At 39.0% G+C, this 18608-nt stretch overlaps 1 long non-coding RNA gene across 1 annotated transcript; it reads left to right on the forward strand.

Annotated features, from left to right (window-relative positions):
- Positions 1 to 1248: 1248 nt before the first annotated feature.
- LOC130076844 (uncharacterized) lies at positions 1249 to 10447 on the forward strand. The gene is made up of 2 exons (XR_008805692.1): positions 1249 to 2147; positions 9436 to 10447. It is a non-coding gene; the product is annotated as an uncharacterized LOC130076844 (long non-coding RNA).
- Positions 10448 to 18608: the final 8161 nt, after the last annotated feature.

Below are 18608 nucleotides of genomic sequence, written 5' to 3' on the forward strand. Positions count from 1 at the left end.
CTCTCTCTCTCTCTCTCTCTCACACACACATACACACACACTCTCTCTCTTTCTCTCTCACTCACACACACACACACACACACACACTCTCTCTCACTCTCTCTCTCTCTCTCTCTCTCTCTCTCTCTCTCTCTCTCTCCTCTCTCTCTCTCTCTCTCTCTCTCTCTCTCTCTCTCTCTCTCTCTCTCTCCTCTCTCTCTCTCTCTCTCTCTCACACACACATACACACACACTCTCTCTCTTTCTCTCCTCACTCACACACACACACACACACACTCTCTCTCTCTCTCTCTCTCTATCTCTCCTCTCTCTCTCTCTCTCTCTCTCTCTCTCTCTCTCTCTCTCTCTCTCTCTCTCTCTCTCTCTCACACATACACACACAGTGTCACACTCGTTGCTGGAGTTTGTTAAAGTAGTTTTGGCAGTACTGACGGAGGTGGAAATCCGCTCATAGCAATGTGAAAATACCTCACATATTTCTCTATTAGTCACTCTTCAGAGCATGTTCAGCTTAATGGCACTTTTTTATTTTGTCCGATTATTTATAAAAAAAAAAAAAAAAATTCAGCAAAGATGCATTATCAAAAGTGACAGACTTCTACATTGTTACAAAAAAATAAAATAAATGCTTTGATCTTTCTATTCTTCAGAGAATCCTAAAAAAAGATTCTCCACAAAAATATGTTCCATGTTTTCCACAAAAACTATTAAACTATTTTCAACATTGACAATAATAAGAAATCTTACTTCAACACCAAATCAGTCAATTAGAATGTTTTCTGAAGGATCATGTGACACTGAAGACCGGCTGCTGAAAATGTCACTATTTTTTTACTGTATTTTTGATCAAATGAATGCTTAAAGACTTTTTCATAAACCTTAAAAATATCTCACTGACCCCAAACTTTTGAACAGCAGTGTATAATATGAATTAAAGTTTAATTAGTTCAAAATGTATTTACACAACACGTAGTTATCATTTTTTCCCTTCTGAATATGTAGTACATATAATTTAATATATATCCACAGCACCCGTGACAGGACCTCCATGCTACTGGTGAAGTTCCTGTTACGTGTTAGCACTTCTCACCTAATTTATGTGGCTTTCACTCTGGGAAATGTGTGTTTCAGCCACCCAAAAGTCTCTGGGGTGCATCTTTGAAGTAAATATAGAAAATCAATTATTCACCCTCCTAGATTTATTGCGATGGAAATGGATTTGATTTGGGAGACTACAGGTCCTTTCCAGATATAGCAGGAACTATTGACAGAGTACCATTGAATATTCAGAGAGCGAATATACCTGATGAAGGCTCATAGAGCACTTGTGTGTCTGACAGGGCAGTGACGTTCATTAGCAAAAGTGTCATGATTTACTCTAATGTCGTTGTTTGTTGATGGCTTCTCACACTTTCATGCATACAATGTGTTGCATGTTTGTGTGTAAATGTGACCAGTTGTTTATTTTTCCCTCTCATCTACACTGACATTTTCAAACACTGGTGCTTTGTAAATTGTGACCAAGAACAAGATTAGTCTCTCACATAGCATGTTTCATGTTATGCTTCAGTGAAAACAGGCTGCTTTTACAATATCTAACAGCAGTGAAGTGACCGTAACTGCATGCACCATTTGGAATGCATGTGCTTCCTCCCATTCGAGTGCATTCTGGGATAGATGAATAACCTCCATGGTAACCCAGCTCCCATTTTTGAATACTAACCTCTTCTTTTGCTTTCAGGACGGTTATTAGAACCCTAATGGTATTGCATGCCACATGTGACAATTGCCTTTTGTTTGTGTACATTTTTGATGGCAACTTTCTTTCAATGGAATTGTAATTTAAATTAGGCATAATTTTAGGCCTAGAACAGAAGATTTAAGATCTAATATGACCATTAGTGATGGTGTTTTCTTATTCTAGTAATGTAAGATTAACATCAGATAAATGTAAGAATATGTGTTGAGATAAGCTTAGGTCTTGCTCCAGGTCTTGTTGCATGCTAAATGTGTGTTAGTGCCGTTGTGCTAGCCCAGTTGTCTGACTGAGAGGTGTTTGATTGACAGCTGAGGATTTGTGACTGGCCCGTGAATCAAAACATCAGGTCATATGGCTCAGAGGAGGCTTTGGGGATTTCTTGGCAAAGGTAAACGTTTCCTTTATTTTTAACCCACCTCTCCATTAAATATTACTATGTACAACCTATATCTGCAATAGTCCAACACCCCCTCCAACCCAGTCCAGATCAAGCCCCCCCTTTTCTGTGTTTTTGCACTCATCGCAAAAGTGTATTTGTGATGAATTGTGTTCATGTATTCGTGTTTAAGGCCATGAATGCGTCACTCATTCATGTAAGGCTAAATATATCATGAAAGATAAAGATAACCAAACAACATGATAGAACATTTTATGTTTTAATTTGCATTTTGACTTCTAACTATATTTCCAAATGTTTTAGGTCCATCTCCTTTGATGTTCAATAAACTTTGGTTTCTCAAAGTGTAATAAGTGGAACTTCACAAACCTTTTTCAGGCTGTCGCAAGATGTTTCTGTGCACATCTGGATGAGCAATCTGCGGCCAAATTCATACAATCTTCACACATTACAGTGCATTAGCTTGAGAGAATTTAAAGGAATAGTTCACACAAAAATGAAAATGTGCCTATGATTTACTAACCCTCATACATGACATGACATTCCTCTTTATGACGAATACAATCGGAGTTATATTAAAAATTGTCCCGGCTCTTCCAAGCTTAATAATGGCAGTGCATATATCCATCATAAAAGTGCTCCACACAGCTCCGGGGGGTTAATAAAGGCCTTATTGAAGCGAAGCGATGCGTTTGTGTAAGAAAAATATTTTTCAAATTTAAATATATTTAAAACTTGATAAAGTAAAATAACTAGCTTCCGGCCAAAAGAACATACGGATTCGACTTAAGTCTAAGTGTAACTTACGCAAGTAATGCGACGTACTGCTGATATTTACGCTACGCCATGACCACTGCGCAACTTCCGATGTCAAAAGTTGCGCATTAGGCGTAACTAGACTGTGTATGTCCATTTGGCCGGAAGCGAGAATTTTACATTGTAACGTGTTAAATATGAATATTTTTCTTACACAAACTCATCGCTTCACTTCAGAAGGCCTTTATTAACCCCCTGGAGCCGTGTGGAGCACTTTTAGGATGGATGGATGCACTTTTATGGACTTCAAAACAGAAACGGCCACTCACTTCCATTATAAAGCTTGGAAGCTTTTTTAATATAACTCTTGATTGTATTCGTCTGAAAGAAGAATGTCATACTAATGCAAAGGATGACTTGAGGGTGAGTAAATCATGGGCTAATTTTCATTTTTGGGTGGACTATCCCTTCAACGTTGAAAGTGGTGGATTTGTTGGTTGTCGGTGCTACATTTGGATGAAATTAGAGATGCAACTTCTTAGAGGTTTTGATATACTGGCATCCAGCAATTATTTTTAATGTTAGCACAGCACTCTAGAACCATCTCCAAGAAGTTGAATCTCTTGATCCATTCACTTAAAATCAATGCTGCTAAACATATTTGAGAAAAAAAGATTAACTAACGGATGTTGGATGATTTTAGACAATCATCCTGATCTATCGTTACCAGATCAAAATAGTCATAAGAGCTTCTGTCCATCTTGGAGACAACAGTGTTTATGATTTCCCCATGAATGTTGTTCTAAGAATTTGTTTCAATATACATGACAAGTCAAACTTGGTCAGCCTCCCTTGATATTCATGGTCAGTTAGACCTCTGGAATGAGACTATAGGAGTCTCAGCACAAAATGACCTCTGATGATTCTTCCGTAAAGAAAATCAGAGCAATTAATGGTTAACATCCTTATCTCCCTGAACGAATGAAAGTTAGGAAGATGATTACTGCTGGGAAAGAGAAGAACTCCAGCATTAGTGCAGCAGAATCTGTCTGAGGCTCACTGAGAGCTGCATATTTACAAAGGTCATCGCTAAGCTTGGGGTTTCAGAGCTGAGGCAGTCAAGACTGTTTGCTCTGTTTAAGCCCCTCACCCTCCCTTCTGCATTAAAGCTTTGCACTGTTCTCTGAAAAAATATTTTCATAAATATCTGACAGTGAAATCAGGATTTACAATTCTTGTATCTTCTCTCCAGATGCTTTTTGGTAATGCTACTATGCATCAAGCAAAGCTAACATGTTCTCTCTCTCTCTCTCTCTCTCTCTCTCTCTCTCTCTCTCTCTCTCTCTCTCTCTCTCTCTCTCTCTCTCTCTCTCTCTCGAACAAGTGCAGAAATGCATTTTTTCCACAGTTACAAAACGAACACAATTTATGAAACATTAACAATTATAATGGATTTTAAAAAATGCAGAACCTTTCATTTTTACACATTTTGTTACACATAACTGCAGCCTTATGCAAAATAGTTTAAAATATTTTTTTGTTCACATAAATCTACATTCCATACCCCATGATGAAAAACGAAAAGCAGAATTATGATAATTTTGCAACTTTATACAAAATAAAATAAACATCACATCACATAAATATTCAGACCCTTAGCTGAAACATCTTTAGCAGCAGTTATAGCCTCAAGGCTTTTTTAGGTATGAAGTGACAAGCTTTGCACTCTTGGATTTGTGGATTTTCTGCCATTCTTCTCCGCAGATTCTCTCAAGCTTTGTCAGGTTGGCTGGGTACTGTCAGTGGACAGCCATTTTCAGGTCTCTCCAGAGATGTTTGATTGGGTTCAAGTCCGACTCTTGTTGGGAAACTCAAGGACATTAACAGAGTCCACCCTAAGCCACTCTAAGTTAACTTTTGACCCAGTCTGATGTCCTGAGTGCTCTTGACCAGGTTTTCCTTAAGCACATCACTGTATTTTGTTACTTTCAGTTTTCTGTCTACCCTGACCAATTCCCAAGTCCATGTCGATGGAAACACCCCCACAGGATGATGCTACCACCACCATGCTATTGGGATGGTATTGCACAGGGGATGAGTGGTGCCTGGTTTTTTACAGACCATTCAGTTCATTAGGACAGATACTCTTGTTTCTCACAGTCTGAGAGTCCTTTAGGAGCTTTTTTTGCTCATTTTAAGCAGACCTTCATATGTCATGCAGTGCAGGAGAGGCTTCTGGCCTCTCTGCCATAAAGCTCAGTGTTGCAGTGCTGTTTGTCCATCTGCACGCTCTGGTTGAGCTCCAGAGATAATGTGTGGAGACTGGCAGAGTGACCTTAAGGTTCTTGGTCACCTATCTCACCAAAACACTTCTCCCCGATGGCTCAGTTTGGCCAGTAGGCCAGTTCTAAGAAGAGTCCTGGCTGTTCCAAACATCTTCCATTTAAGAATTATGGAGGCCACTGTGCTCTTGGGACCCTTCAATGCAACAGACTTTTATTTTTGTAGCCTTCCTCAGATTCGTTTCTGAGCTCTGCAGGCAGCTAATTTGACCTCATGGCTTGGCTTTTGCTCTGATATGCATTTTCAGCTCTTAGAACTTACATTACAGGTGTGTCTTTCTAAATCATGTCCAATTAAATTTGCCACATATTTACTCCAGTCAATGTTTAGAAACATCTCAAAGATTATTAAAAAACATAATGCGTCTAATCTAAATTTCAAATGTCAAGCAAAGTCACTTATGTTTTTTTTTGCTTTGTCATTATAGTTCAATTATACATTATATGTTATGTACAAATTGTTTATATGTACGTAAACGTCATATGACATTTTAAGGGAAAGCTGTGCTTCTATGTATTCTTAGAGCAGTCACTCCTGGCAGGTTTGACCGAATCCCTGTGTAAGGTGGGCTAAGTGTGAGCTAAATGACCTTGAGCTATATCCTCTCTCATCCACTTATTTAGTCTTTCCAGCTCCCTGCAGTGGGAAAGGCCTTGCTCAGCACTTCCTCACTGCAGTAAATGTGTGGAAAAGTGGAGTCGCACTGAACACATTCTTACTTCCTTCTGTAGGAAACAGTGCTACAGGCCTCTGCTTTCATTTCAGTCCCTTTTCTGGCCTTGTAATAGACCACACGGAGTATGAGGGGAAATAGGTTCTCTAGCAGTGGCTCACCCTTTACTGTTTCTCCAACAATTACTTACAGAGATTTTATAATCGACATAAAATAGGGGCACTGGCTTGAACATTATTGAGCAGTTAAAAACCAAGCCCAGGTGTTACATTTAAAATATTCATTAAAAGTTTACTAATTACCATGATTCTGTCAACTGCAAAAAATAAGCTTGCAGCCTGACAGAACGTGATTTGAAAGCAATGCAATGTGCTGCAGATGAAGGCTGATGCAGCTGAAGAGTTGACTTCAGGTCACTGACATGGAAATGTGATTTGTTGCTTGCATGCACTTGCAAAGCTGCAGTGCCGCAGTGTGATGCATGCCAGTCCACTGCTCAACCCAAATTGAATTGAAGCCAGGCTTGTTTGTTGCCATCCTGTAGGAAATGGGTCAGCAATCAATTAAGATGGCATTAGATGGTTTAATTAGATGGTCTGATTCCAAAACAAAACAGGGCCATGCTTGCTCTTGCAAGAGGGTGGACGTTTAGAATGAAAGACCTGTAAGTGGCTCATGAAGAAGCAAGAATCTGATAAGGGAGCAGAGTTGTGTGTTCATTTCCCTTTTATACCACATAACACCAATCTCCTCTGTGAAGGGAGCCGTCACATCTGCACTTGTCTGGGAACTGTGGAAACCAGGCCGTAGGAAACACCAGACTGAACCTTGAACTTGGGAAACAAGGGGTAGTACCCCACACCATGGCAATCAATCAGACACTGTTTATTGATGCTCTGCAAAGGCAAAGTTTAGGGCAGCAGTACATGAGACAATTTACGAGCTTGATGGGTGGTAGTCTGTTTTTGCTGTCCCATTAGTAATCCTTTATTGGAGCTGACCAATGTACGCGTTCGGGGAAAGAAGCAGAAAACAAGAGAAGAACTACATCGCAGTTCCTTTGTGCTCAATTTCCCTGTTTAAGAGACCAGCATACATTATGTTGTTTTGGATCCTGGTCTCCAACATAGCATCTTAGCTAGATTCTTAACAAACTTCTTAACTAATGTAACCAGCAAGATTTCCGTGCTCTTGATCTTTTAAAGAAAGACCATATTGGTTGATCAAAAAAAATTGTAGGTGAAAAGCATGGCAATGAAAGTATTTTAGTCTTTTTAGCAGGGTTAATTAGAAAAAAGTATTATTACATGTTGAAATTATTTTTAACAAAGATTATTAAATGATGTAGAAGTATTGTTCATTGTTAGTTCTTGTTAAATAAAGCAGTTATCTAATGTTAACAAATGAAATCTTTTTTTGATTTTTTTAAATGAGGTCTTACCATGGCTGCATTTATTTGATCAAAAATACATTAAATCCAGAAATACCGTGACAATTGTTACAATTTAAAATAACAGTTTTACTGTTTGAATATATTTTAAAATGCAAATTATACCTGTGATGGCAAAGCTGAATTTTCAGCAGCCATTACTCCAGTCTATATTTGTAGACGATATCACTACTTAATATCTACTGCTTGATTTTTCAGTCTGGTAGAACCGAAAAAAAATTAAATAAAATGAATTCAGTGCACAATTGTAATGTCATTGGATTTTCATAGGAATGACAGGTCTCTTGTCATCAGCTCAACTAACAGGTAATTGCAACAAAGTCAAAATCAAGTCTCAAGTACTTTAATATTTATCAAGTCATAAATCCTCCAAACAGTGACTTGAGTCTGATGTGAGCCCCAAAGTCTCCAGTCCACATCTCTGAAACACTTAATCCCTCATTTCCTGTTAGATGATTTCTAGCTGGCTAGAACGGCAGAGAGAGGGAGATGAAAAGGGGCAGCAGGAGGGAGGAGAGACAGAGCCCAGTTAGTTCTTCATGTGATATATTAAACCCTTTTTAAAGAGAGTTTAGTGCACATTTGATTTAGTTTCTATTCACACAACTTTGTGACTCTCTTTCTCCTTAAAAGTGTGACCCAGTGCGCACTGGAATCATAAAATACGACTTTTTTTTTTTTCAAACAAGATTTCAGGCTTTGGCTACGGGTGATTTGTATACAACTCAGACTGAATCATTAGCTGCATTCAGGGCGACAGGCAGCCGTATCACCCCGGGCTACCTCAGGAAGAATAAAGTCACTGTTCCACATCCGCTGGGTCCCTGTCCTTCACCAGCCACTGGCTTTAGCCCTCGTCCCCCCCTCGGAAAACAAACAACAAACTCCAGAAGAAAAGCCCACTAAAGCTTTGCACCTGCATCCAAAGCAGTGAACCCATGGAAATGTCTTTGCACACAACAGTCTCTTTCCTTCTCCTTCAATCAGCCCACCACCCTCCACCCCTCCTCGAGCATGTCCCCTTTCTTTTTAGGGGCCAAAAAAAGAAACGAGAGGGGGGAAAAACAAAGAGGTGGCTGTGTGCGCCGGGCACTGTTGACAGAGCAGGAGTACGGCCTGTAATCTGTGAGCAGAAAGATTGTGTTCGGCGATTGGGTGAGACAGGTATTTCAGACGGAGGCGGGAGAAGAGGAGGGGGCATACCAGGGCTCTGGTTTCTGGCCTGCCTAATTATTCGACACATGTACGCACCATTCAGCCCCCCTGTCCTCCCCCAAGGGAACAACATGCTGTTTGTGCACCCTGGTGCTTTTGCATCTGAGATTCGCACCACAGCTCGCAATTAACAGTCTCGTGTTGTAGTGCCGTTAACATGTGCTGAATGCAGATAGGAAAGGTCTGTAGACGGTCCCGCTGACTTAACCCCATTGATCCAAAAGTGGGTGTCAGCTGCAGGGGGCTGAGATGGATGCGTGCTCTTGGGGAAACTTCCCCCGTGCATGTGCACTAAGGGTGCTTTGTTTCTCTGGGATATCCTGTTCCCTGACACTATGCCGAACCCATTATTGTGTGTGTGTCTCTCTGTGTGTGTGTGTATTTAATGGGAAGCAAAGGGGTAGTTTTCAAAAGAGGGTGGGAGAAAGTCTAGACCTGATATGTCTCTTTCATTAACTGATTTAGATTTAAAGAATTTGAAGATGTTCTAACTTTAATTAAAACTAAAATGTATCAATACAATATTTTAAAACGTAATATATGAATGAAAGTGTCTATATATATATATATGTATGCACTTCTTTAGATGTAGTACTCTTGATATTGTGCACAAGACTTTTGGAACCATTTATACAACTTGATAAATGTTTAGAATTGTATTAATACATGTAGAATTTAACATGAACCAAGAATAATAAATGCTATAAAAGTATTGTGACTCTTTCGCTATATCTAATGCATTAGGTATACCTTAATATCAAGTGTTATCAATAATTTATTTATGCGTATGTAACGTGATTATAATATCTCCCACAATCTATCTTTCCCCTGTGTTTCTGCAGTCCTGGTACCTGGGCGAGCTTAATTCCATTCCAAGTGTCGAACGGGACTCCGATTCTGCCAACAAATGTCCAGAATTACAGCATAAACATCATTGGTGAGCCCCTCCTCCAGGCAGAATCAAGCAATTGAACTGGACCCCGGAGAGACAGGTCCTCGGACAAACCAGCTAACAGCACTTATACAATCGACATGGACCTTTGTCCCACCCTCTCAAGGACATTGGCTTAGAGCAGTAGAGTGAGTCGGGTCAAAGTGTTCTCTTCTGACATGAGCCTCTCCACACCAGTCAGTCATTGTGTAAGGAGGCCCCTGAACTGAGATACTGTGATCTTTACCATACAAACTTTAGATGCCTTACTGTATATGCATGACATGCTAGTCTCTCTTGTTAGTGTTTCTCTTGTTCTTATGTCACGATTGCTAGTCTTGGTTTACGAAACGATTTAGAGGGGGCTGGCCACACAAGGGCTGGCTGGCTGGATGGTTTGTAAAGCGGGCTGCAATTCGAACAAACTTTCATCAAACAGAGGTTTATCGTATTCGTAACATAAACATAGGAACAATTTTCAATGAACTGAATGTTTCTATTTTCATATTACCCTCAACATGTAATGTACCTACGGTGGAAAACCTTTTAAATCCGTAATCTTGTCAGTCCTGTACTAATTTCCTTTAAAGGTAAAGGTTGGAATTTACTCTCCAGAGTTGAGAACTCTGAAAACCTTTTTTTTTTTCTTCTTCTTTCTTCAATGAAAGAAAACACCTATATTACTAGGTAAGAAATACAACCCCTTTTTTCATTTTCATTTTTTTTTTTTTTTATATATTTCCTTTGAAAAGGATTTTGAGAAAAATAAGACAATATCTCATAAGAGGCAAGTGCAATTTAAATGATTTTACTGAAGGGAAGCTATCATAGTCTGTCTGCCCTAAGACTCTAAAGGAATGGGGAGTAAATGTTTTTAGGTGAACTTTAAAACATAAAGAAGAAAAATGAAATAAAAATCACATCCTTGATTTGGAAAACTAGGGAAAACTAAGGGTGGAAGAGAAGAGTGGGATTAACAGTGAACGTTTACGTGAACAGAACTGAACACGAACAAGACAGCACTTATTTTGAGCCGTACCCAAACATGCGGGTAGTTTTTATTTTTTATTTATTAAAATGAAAACTTAAAGTTAAACTTAGGTGAAAAAAGACTCAGACACACAGCGTGTGTTAAATGGCTTATTTTGACATATTACTCACCGATCTAGTATGCATGTTTAGTCGGCTGTTAGCTTGTAAAGCTACTGTTTACACTTTGATATCATGAGAAACAAGAGGAACGCAGAGTAATTTAATGTAAACAAATTGTGTATGTGTGAAAAGCTGTACTCATTTCAACACTAACCTGCAGGTTGAGGCGAGGTCTCAAGGTGCTTATTTCAAACCCACTTTGGTAGTTCCCAACAGACGCAGTCCCAGAAATCGTCGATTGCTCCTGGCATTCACAATGCCATTGCCTCTCCAATCAGACATATTTATATAATCAATCTTTCCAATAATCTTAATTTGCACGAAAATATATAGTCCACATTACGTGCCTTGCCTTCGACTTTAGAGAAAACATCACTACACTTGTTTTTGCTGCATTTATTATCGTTTTTGGGAAAAAGTAACATTTTTATGATAAGAAATATTTTGTACTCTGGATGAAATTGTGACATTGTTGATTTTTAGCTTCATTTACTACCTTATCTCACATTTACAGTGCGTATCAAGGCTGTGTATAGTTGCCGTTCTAAAGTTTATAATCAACCAGCATTTTCTTTCCGTATTTTTGGTGGTTGTCATTTTTTTGATTCTGTTTTAATCATTTGTTTATTTGTTTGTTTTTTCTCCATCTTCCAGTCATTATTGGGGAGGGCGGGTCCAGACTTATAAGAATTATGCAATACCAAGTTTTGCCTATGTAGGTAGTGCTTTTAGCTATGTGGATTATTAGAAGCTAGTACAGAAATACAAATAGTGTAAACATTTATTTTGTTGATGTTGTTGTTGTTGCTGTTGCTGTTGTTGACATTGTTGTTGTTGTTATTTTCCTTCTCTTTTTTTTTCTTTTCTTTTTTTCGTATTTGACCAAAGTGGGAACTGCTTTCTATGCAGTGTGCGACAAGGTCTTATTTCCCTTGAGTGTACTTAAAGGCAGAGAAGTGCATGCGAGAAACGTTTGTTTCGTATTCTCTATAAAGGGAGGACTTTTTTTCCACACGTTGAAGCATGTCTGCAAAGAAGGCACTATTTGGTCTAATACGGCTGCAAAGTCACTGATTTGTCTACTGTGACTAAAAATCTCCTTCTAAACTTCCCACCTGGGGTGCTAGTTTGACCTTTGTTAGAAGATGACGTTCATAGAGGAGACAGCTTGACTTGGGAGTGACAATCACAGGCGAATTACGCACACTAAGGCAAAGTATTAAATGCTGGCATCCTTTTATCAAATATATTCACCACCCCGTTCCCCCTGTCCAGTAAAAAACATAGCTATATGCAATTCCCAAGTAGATGCCTTAAATTTTTACAAACAAGTGACTTGTTATAAAATGCGCTACAATCACGGTCACGCAAGTTGCTGCGTGTTAAATCTGTCACAATCAGTAAATATCAGTGTTTCTTATTCTTCCCTTTTGAAGTGCTCAAATTTACAGCCTTATTGAGGTTGTAGTCTGTAAAACAAAAACCCCCATGGGGAGAATCGGTTTTTATAGTTATCTCAAGTTTTTATAGTTATGTTCGAGTTGTTATAGACTTCGGTGAAAGGGAATAATTTAATGCTCTTATGGTCTTGAGGATCAAGGGGGAAAAAACGGGTTTGCACCTACAGCATATAGGCAATCATCCACCCATAGTGTCTTTCAATTAAATACAGAACAACAAAAACTCAGGCGTTTTGCTTCACAGGGCATTACCAGCAATTAATAATAACAATTAAAATCCCCCTCACATCACCATGGTTAAGAATTGTAGCTCTTACACTAATCACTATTCAGTCTTTTTCTGAGACCTCAAGTCAAGCTGAATCTCTCCTCCTCCATCCAATATGTTTATATATACAGTATATATAATTAAGCTAGAGTCACCCCGTTCAATGTGCACTGTTCCGTCTTTTTGTTGTTTTTGATTTGCAAAAAAAAAAAGTGCTTTGCAGCCTTCTGACCGTTTGCGATGCCACTGAAGTGCATTGTGCATTTCCTCCTGAAGTGGTGGGAGTGTCAGGGTCATAGAGTCATTCTTGTGTTCGAAACCGTGAAGGAGGACGTAGGTAGGGGTCATCTCGATGGCCATCGTAATAGCAATAGTTTTTTGGTAGTAGTCATTATGGGTTAAAATCTGCTCTGGCAGCTATGTGAACTGCGTGTGTGTGTGTGTGTGTGTGTGTGTGTGTAGATGAATACGTCAGAGTGTGTGTTTCAAGATGACTCTGACACTACGAGAGGAGAGTACATGAGGGTCTTCTATTGAAATGCCTGCCTTGTTGACAAAAGTGTGTACACTGTAAATTTATTTCTTCTCCCCGTTTGTAAAAAGAAAAACTTTTGACGTGTATTCGTGAATTTTAGTGATGTCCATATTTTTTAGTGAAACAAAAAAACAAACAAAAAATTCAAACCTGTCTTGAGTTCAGATTTGTGTTACGACTCAACAGCTGTCCGATACATAAGAAAGAGGTTGAATATGTAATTCTTTATTTTTATTTTCCTGTACTTATAAAGTGGAGTGAATTCCCGTATGGGACTGTAAATGTTTTAAACAAAATGATGAAGGTCTTTTGTTGTATTTCGTGTTGATTAACTTGGATCCTTGAGACATTTCATAAATGTTTGAAGTGTTGGTTTGTTAGTGTGGCCATAGAGTGTGTGTGATGTGATTATGTGATATTGAAAACGAGACAAGAAATAATGTTAAAATTTGTGCTAAATAGGGTCATTATTTGTTCTTTTGAACCGTTTGGGAACTCCTAGTCACTTTAGAAGCAAGGCACCAGATTTGAGTCTCCCAACAACAACTACCAGGGTAATGTCGCTACACGACATCACAGATTGTTCTGCTGTCTTGTGAAAAATAAAGCATGCATTATTTCCCCCCCCGTCAATAGAGGCTGACCCACTACACCATGTACAGAATTTGCCATCTGAAAGTCTGAGATTTTTCTGCTGCACGTAGGCACCTCCATTCTGCAGTGTTTACATGTGTCCGCCATGGGCAGGGATGAATGCTGCATAGTTTTCAGGGCAGGCTCGGTACTCCCAGAAGCCTTTGTGTGCACCCACAGATGTCTTTTTCATGTTGCCATCACAGAGGAAAACAGCTGAGCATTTGCACTTTCTGCAGTTCCCACTACCCCTTTCATTGGAACATTTGTTTGTTGTTTGGATTACGTCTAGCTAGCGATGATGCTCTGATTAGCCTCGGAGCTACAATTAGATAATGTTCGTATCTAGTCGGACCGAATGTTGTAATGGGAGCTCGGAGCACTTCCCCTCACCACTGCATACAATGTCACCAGGCTTATACAACGATCAGATTAAACCTTATTTCTGGGTAGAAGTAGCTGTATAGAGTAGTTTCTTTTTTCAAAGGGCTGATCTTTTTGAAAATATAGATATTGAAAGCAGTAAGATGATGGCCTGGTCAAGTTGTGAAAGCCATGGTCCATGGCCCTAGAGAAGCCACATGTTTATAACTTATGCAAGGAGGACCAGTGGAAATGCAATGTCTATTTTCAGCTCTTCTGTGTGTCAGTGCAGGGAAACGGCAGGACATCTACTCTCATATTTCCATTTCTAGGGCATTTACAACAGCATGAGTGACCATTGACATAAATAGGAACATAAAAACCAGCATAATATGAGACGTTTACCAAAAAAAAAAAAAAAAAAAAAAAAAAAAAGGAAAAAATATTTCAAGCAGTGCCTGTTTCAGCTCAAAGTCTCAGTGGACTTTCCCTTGTAAATATAAAAACAAGGAATTTTCTTTAGGGAATACAAAAAAAATCTTCAATCAAAATAGATTCTATGGGATGCCTCTTCCCATGTTTTTTATCCCTCAAACGTTTCTGTTTTTTTTTTTGTCCTGGTTCTGTGTTTTGTGTTTTGTGCTTTTGTGCTTTCTTCAGTTTTGGATAATTTAGTCAAATGGGATAACCCAGTCTCTATTTCACAGAGATCAAGTAATAGTTGGGCAGTGTGTTTCGCTACACTTAGTACTACAATAGATGACAAAAAATGTCAGGTCAAACAAAATTTGCCAGCTCCACAGCAAAGTTGTTTATTTTTTCTTTTGCTTTTTTTAAGGGGGGAGGGGGTCTTGTGGCACTTTTATGCCCGTTACAAATTCAGTGGTATTGTGTTAAGTGGGTTTATAACATGACAACAACAACACTAACACCAACAAATGTTATTAAGTCGTAACAGTTTTTAGTAGTGATTGTGGAAACAGCAGTTGTATGCAAATATTACTGTATGTTCTGAATGTACATTATAGAATCACTTTATCAAGTTTTTGTGTTTTTACTCACAGTTAAAGAAGCTGTATAGTGAAGGCCTTGTTTTATTTCCTGTTGATTTTGACTTTTTTTTTTCATTTTCACAGCTATAAACAGTAGGCATTGCCTTGCCTTCGAGTTGGTTGAATTTGGTGCAGGGGCTAAAAATGCCACAAGATTACAAATGAGTGTAAATAACGCTTGACTTTTTTGTGATTGTTACTGTTATATCCAGCCTATACTGCTAGCAGCTGTTTTTACTGCAGTCAATTACTGGAAGTGGATATATTTCCTATGCAAAACTGTTTAAACAATAAAATGAGCTATGCTACAAAGCAACTGTTGTTTGGACTCATTGCTTTTTCATTGCTGATCTTTTTGTATGTTTTTCTTGCACAAGTAATATATCAATGACCAGCTATAAAAACCGAGTATTATTTGTAGGTGAATAAAATTGCATATTGCTTCAAGTGGGAAATGTAATCACACTGAACATGTAATAGGAAAAATGTTACTTGTGTGGTTTTCTACAATCTCCCCACAAGCATATATGTCGACGAAATATCAGTTATGCCAGAGGCAAATCTTGGTATGTTGGGCAAAGACTACAATATAATGTGGAAAAATGCTTTTTATAGAGTTTTATGGATATCTTGTAGCTCAAACGTCTATGTGTGGACTGGTGATTACACAACAACAGCAAATACCCACCACTGTGTCCACTTGATAAGCCATAAGCACTGACTACACTTAGTGTCATAGCAAAGCAACTCTAATGCTATAGTTCAGTAAGGGCGGAGAATAAGGCAGATTAGCTCTTTGTGGATGCCATGTTGGAAGAACATGAAAACCACAGTCCTGCTGTCTGCTTATCAATTAGGTCGAAACCAGCACCTGGCCGTGGGCACAAACAGTTTGTTTGGCTGCGAAACAAAAACAATGTGGTGCTGTGCAGATATAAAATTACCCCAATGTATAATGGTTATCATTACGCCATTTATCAAAATTGGCCAGTTAAGTAAACATCTGGCTTCAATAGTGCGGCTGAAGTCTGTATTGGGTTTTGGCTCTTGGAGTATCCCACATATTTTCCAAGGCTTTTTTTTTTTTCTATCAATGGCTGCTGTTGGTGATTTGATGACGTTGAAGACCGATAATGTTTGGTGGGGCAGAGGCACAGCAGGATTCTGGGTGATTGGCTTTGTTTTCCGAGAAAGGGGCAGCAGAAGGTTGGGTGAAGTGAACACCATCATGAAACACTAAAGGTATGGATCGGCCTGGGACACGCGAGTGGCGATTGGGAGGCCTTCAAGTGGACTCTGAATTTCTGAAATATTGTATTGATAAAACTATCCTACACTACGGATTTTGCCATTCAAAGCTTTTTAATGAATATTCCTGCTACTGTATTTTTGTATTAAATAAATAAGCCATGGTGAACATAAGAGACATATTCAAAAACATTAGAAAACTGTTTTGATCAAATACAATTATTTTTTATTTTACGTGCTGTAATATTAAGGCGCTTTGTATGAATAACTTCATAGACAACTAGTAAAAAGTTGATCACTCACTTTGACAATTAGCTTTATACAAATATGTCACTTTTATTTGTATAGTGCTTTATACAATACAGATTGTTTCAAAGCACTCAAAGATGCAAACAGAGTTAATTTAGTCCGTACAGCAGCTCTCAAAGAAAGTTGTGTCATTGTTCAGCTGAAGTCAGTTCAGTGTTGATTCAGTTCCAGTTTAAAGATAATAAATAATTAAATTAGTTAATTTCATCTATAAAGCAGTTCTGCAGAAAACAGTGATGTCATCGTCCAGCTCAGTTCAGTTCTCATACAATGGTGTCAATGCAGTCAAGTCAATAATATTGTTGAATATTAATTGTCCCCAACTCAGCAAGAGAGAGGCAAGGAACCGAAACTTTATCAGGTGACAGAATGGAGAAAAAAAAAACCTTGGGAGAAACCAGGCTCAATCGGGGGGACAACGAAATGTAATGACTTGAATGTATATACCAAAACTCAGAAGCAGGAGCTTCCCATTCACACTTGAAGGCAGTTATGAAAAGAGTTATGAAATCATTTTAGAAGTACGTAAGACTTGATTGTGTAACACTTGATTGCAAGTGAGGGATAACTTATGGGTGCCAGATTTACTTGCAAATGTTCTAATGAAGGTACTGAATAATTTATGTATTTTAGACTTGAAAAATGCATAAAAAGATTGACAGTTAAGATTGATACCATTTGATATCACATTCTGTGATTATCCACAGTTTGTATGCTTAAGGTCTTTTTGTGATCCACGGTAGATGGGAGCGTGGGATTTTATCATGTCTCTGCATCAGCGGGATGTGTGTGTACAGAAACAGGTGTTCAGCATTAAAGTGTTTGTGTGTATACGGGGGGTGGGGTGAGAGGGGACTTTGATACAAAGAGAAAACACAACGTCCTTGTCTTGAGAAGTGGCATGCAATGAGTTGTAGTGGTGGGGTGGGCTCACGGGAGGGGCGGGCTACTGAATGGTCCTCTCCTCCCCTGTGAAACACTCAGGATTAGCTCCTTCACTTTCCCACAGACTGACCCCGCTAAACACACACACACACACCCCTCCCACTCGACTGATTTGCATATGCCACAGACAAGGGAGGCAACAAACAAACTTCATATTGAGCCGTGACTGGCTGTTCAATAGATCTCACCCACTCCCACAGCATCATTCTCACACAGCCTTGGATCAAGCAGGGATGCTTTGTTGGGAAGGGGATTTCTGTATGGTGTGTGTCTGCTTGAGGTGTAGCACAGCAAGTGACTTGTAGATCATGGACATGGAAAGATGTGCGCATCCCCACGATGATCACAGTAATTATCTACTGCAGGAATGTGGACCGGCTCTCTGGATCGGGCTTTCACAGTGGCCGCAGTGACAAGAAGGAGGGCCGCTCTCAAATTATAATTAAACCAAAAATTGTCCCTCCGTGCTTAAAACGTCCATCCCTGAACTGTTTAGTAACTTTTAAACAGTCCAATCTACTGTAACATGACAACGGATCACTGCTGTGGCGGCCAAGTTTCTATCAAGGCCTTGATTTATGATTCCTAAGACATTCCGCAGCCTCAGTCAAGAACGTTTAGTTGTTAGTGGAGCAAGGAGATGGCAAGGGTATTGCTCTTGATAGCAACTGCTAGATTCTCTAATTCAGCTGTCATGAGCCGCTGTAAATATACAAGGGGCCTTATGCTGATCCAGAGCTCTAAGAGCTTTCCCTTGAAGAAACTGTGCAATGAACACCGAATGAGAGAATAATTCCCACTCAAAATGGATGAATTACCATCCAGATGTATGAGGGAAGGAAGAGAGTAAATTGAGGTAAATTAAATGGATTTCAAGGTTTTACCTGATAATTGTGTTGGCTGTCTACAGTACCTTAGCAACATCTGTAGTGAAAAATAGAAGATTAATACATCTGTTGGGATGCACACCTTGTTTTGTTGTTACTGACATGCTTTGTCGCTATTAGGAAATTTAAGTACACGCAAACGACAATTTACTTCAGATCAATTAAATATAACCTTCCGTTCTTACAAAACCCAGAGACATTACTTTCAGCTGAAACAGATGGATTGAGGGAA

The sequence above is a fragment of the Rhinichthys klamathensis genome, unplaced genomic scaffold, assembly GCF_029890125.1.
Source record: "Rhinichthys klamathensis goyatoka isolate OS25496 unplaced genomic scaffold, OSU_Roscu_1.1 h1tg000695l_1, whole genome shotgun sequence".
Classification (NCBI taxonomy): domain Eukaryota; kingdom Metazoa; phylum Chordata; class Actinopteri; order Cypriniformes; family Leuciscidae; genus Rhinichthys; species Rhinichthys klamathensis.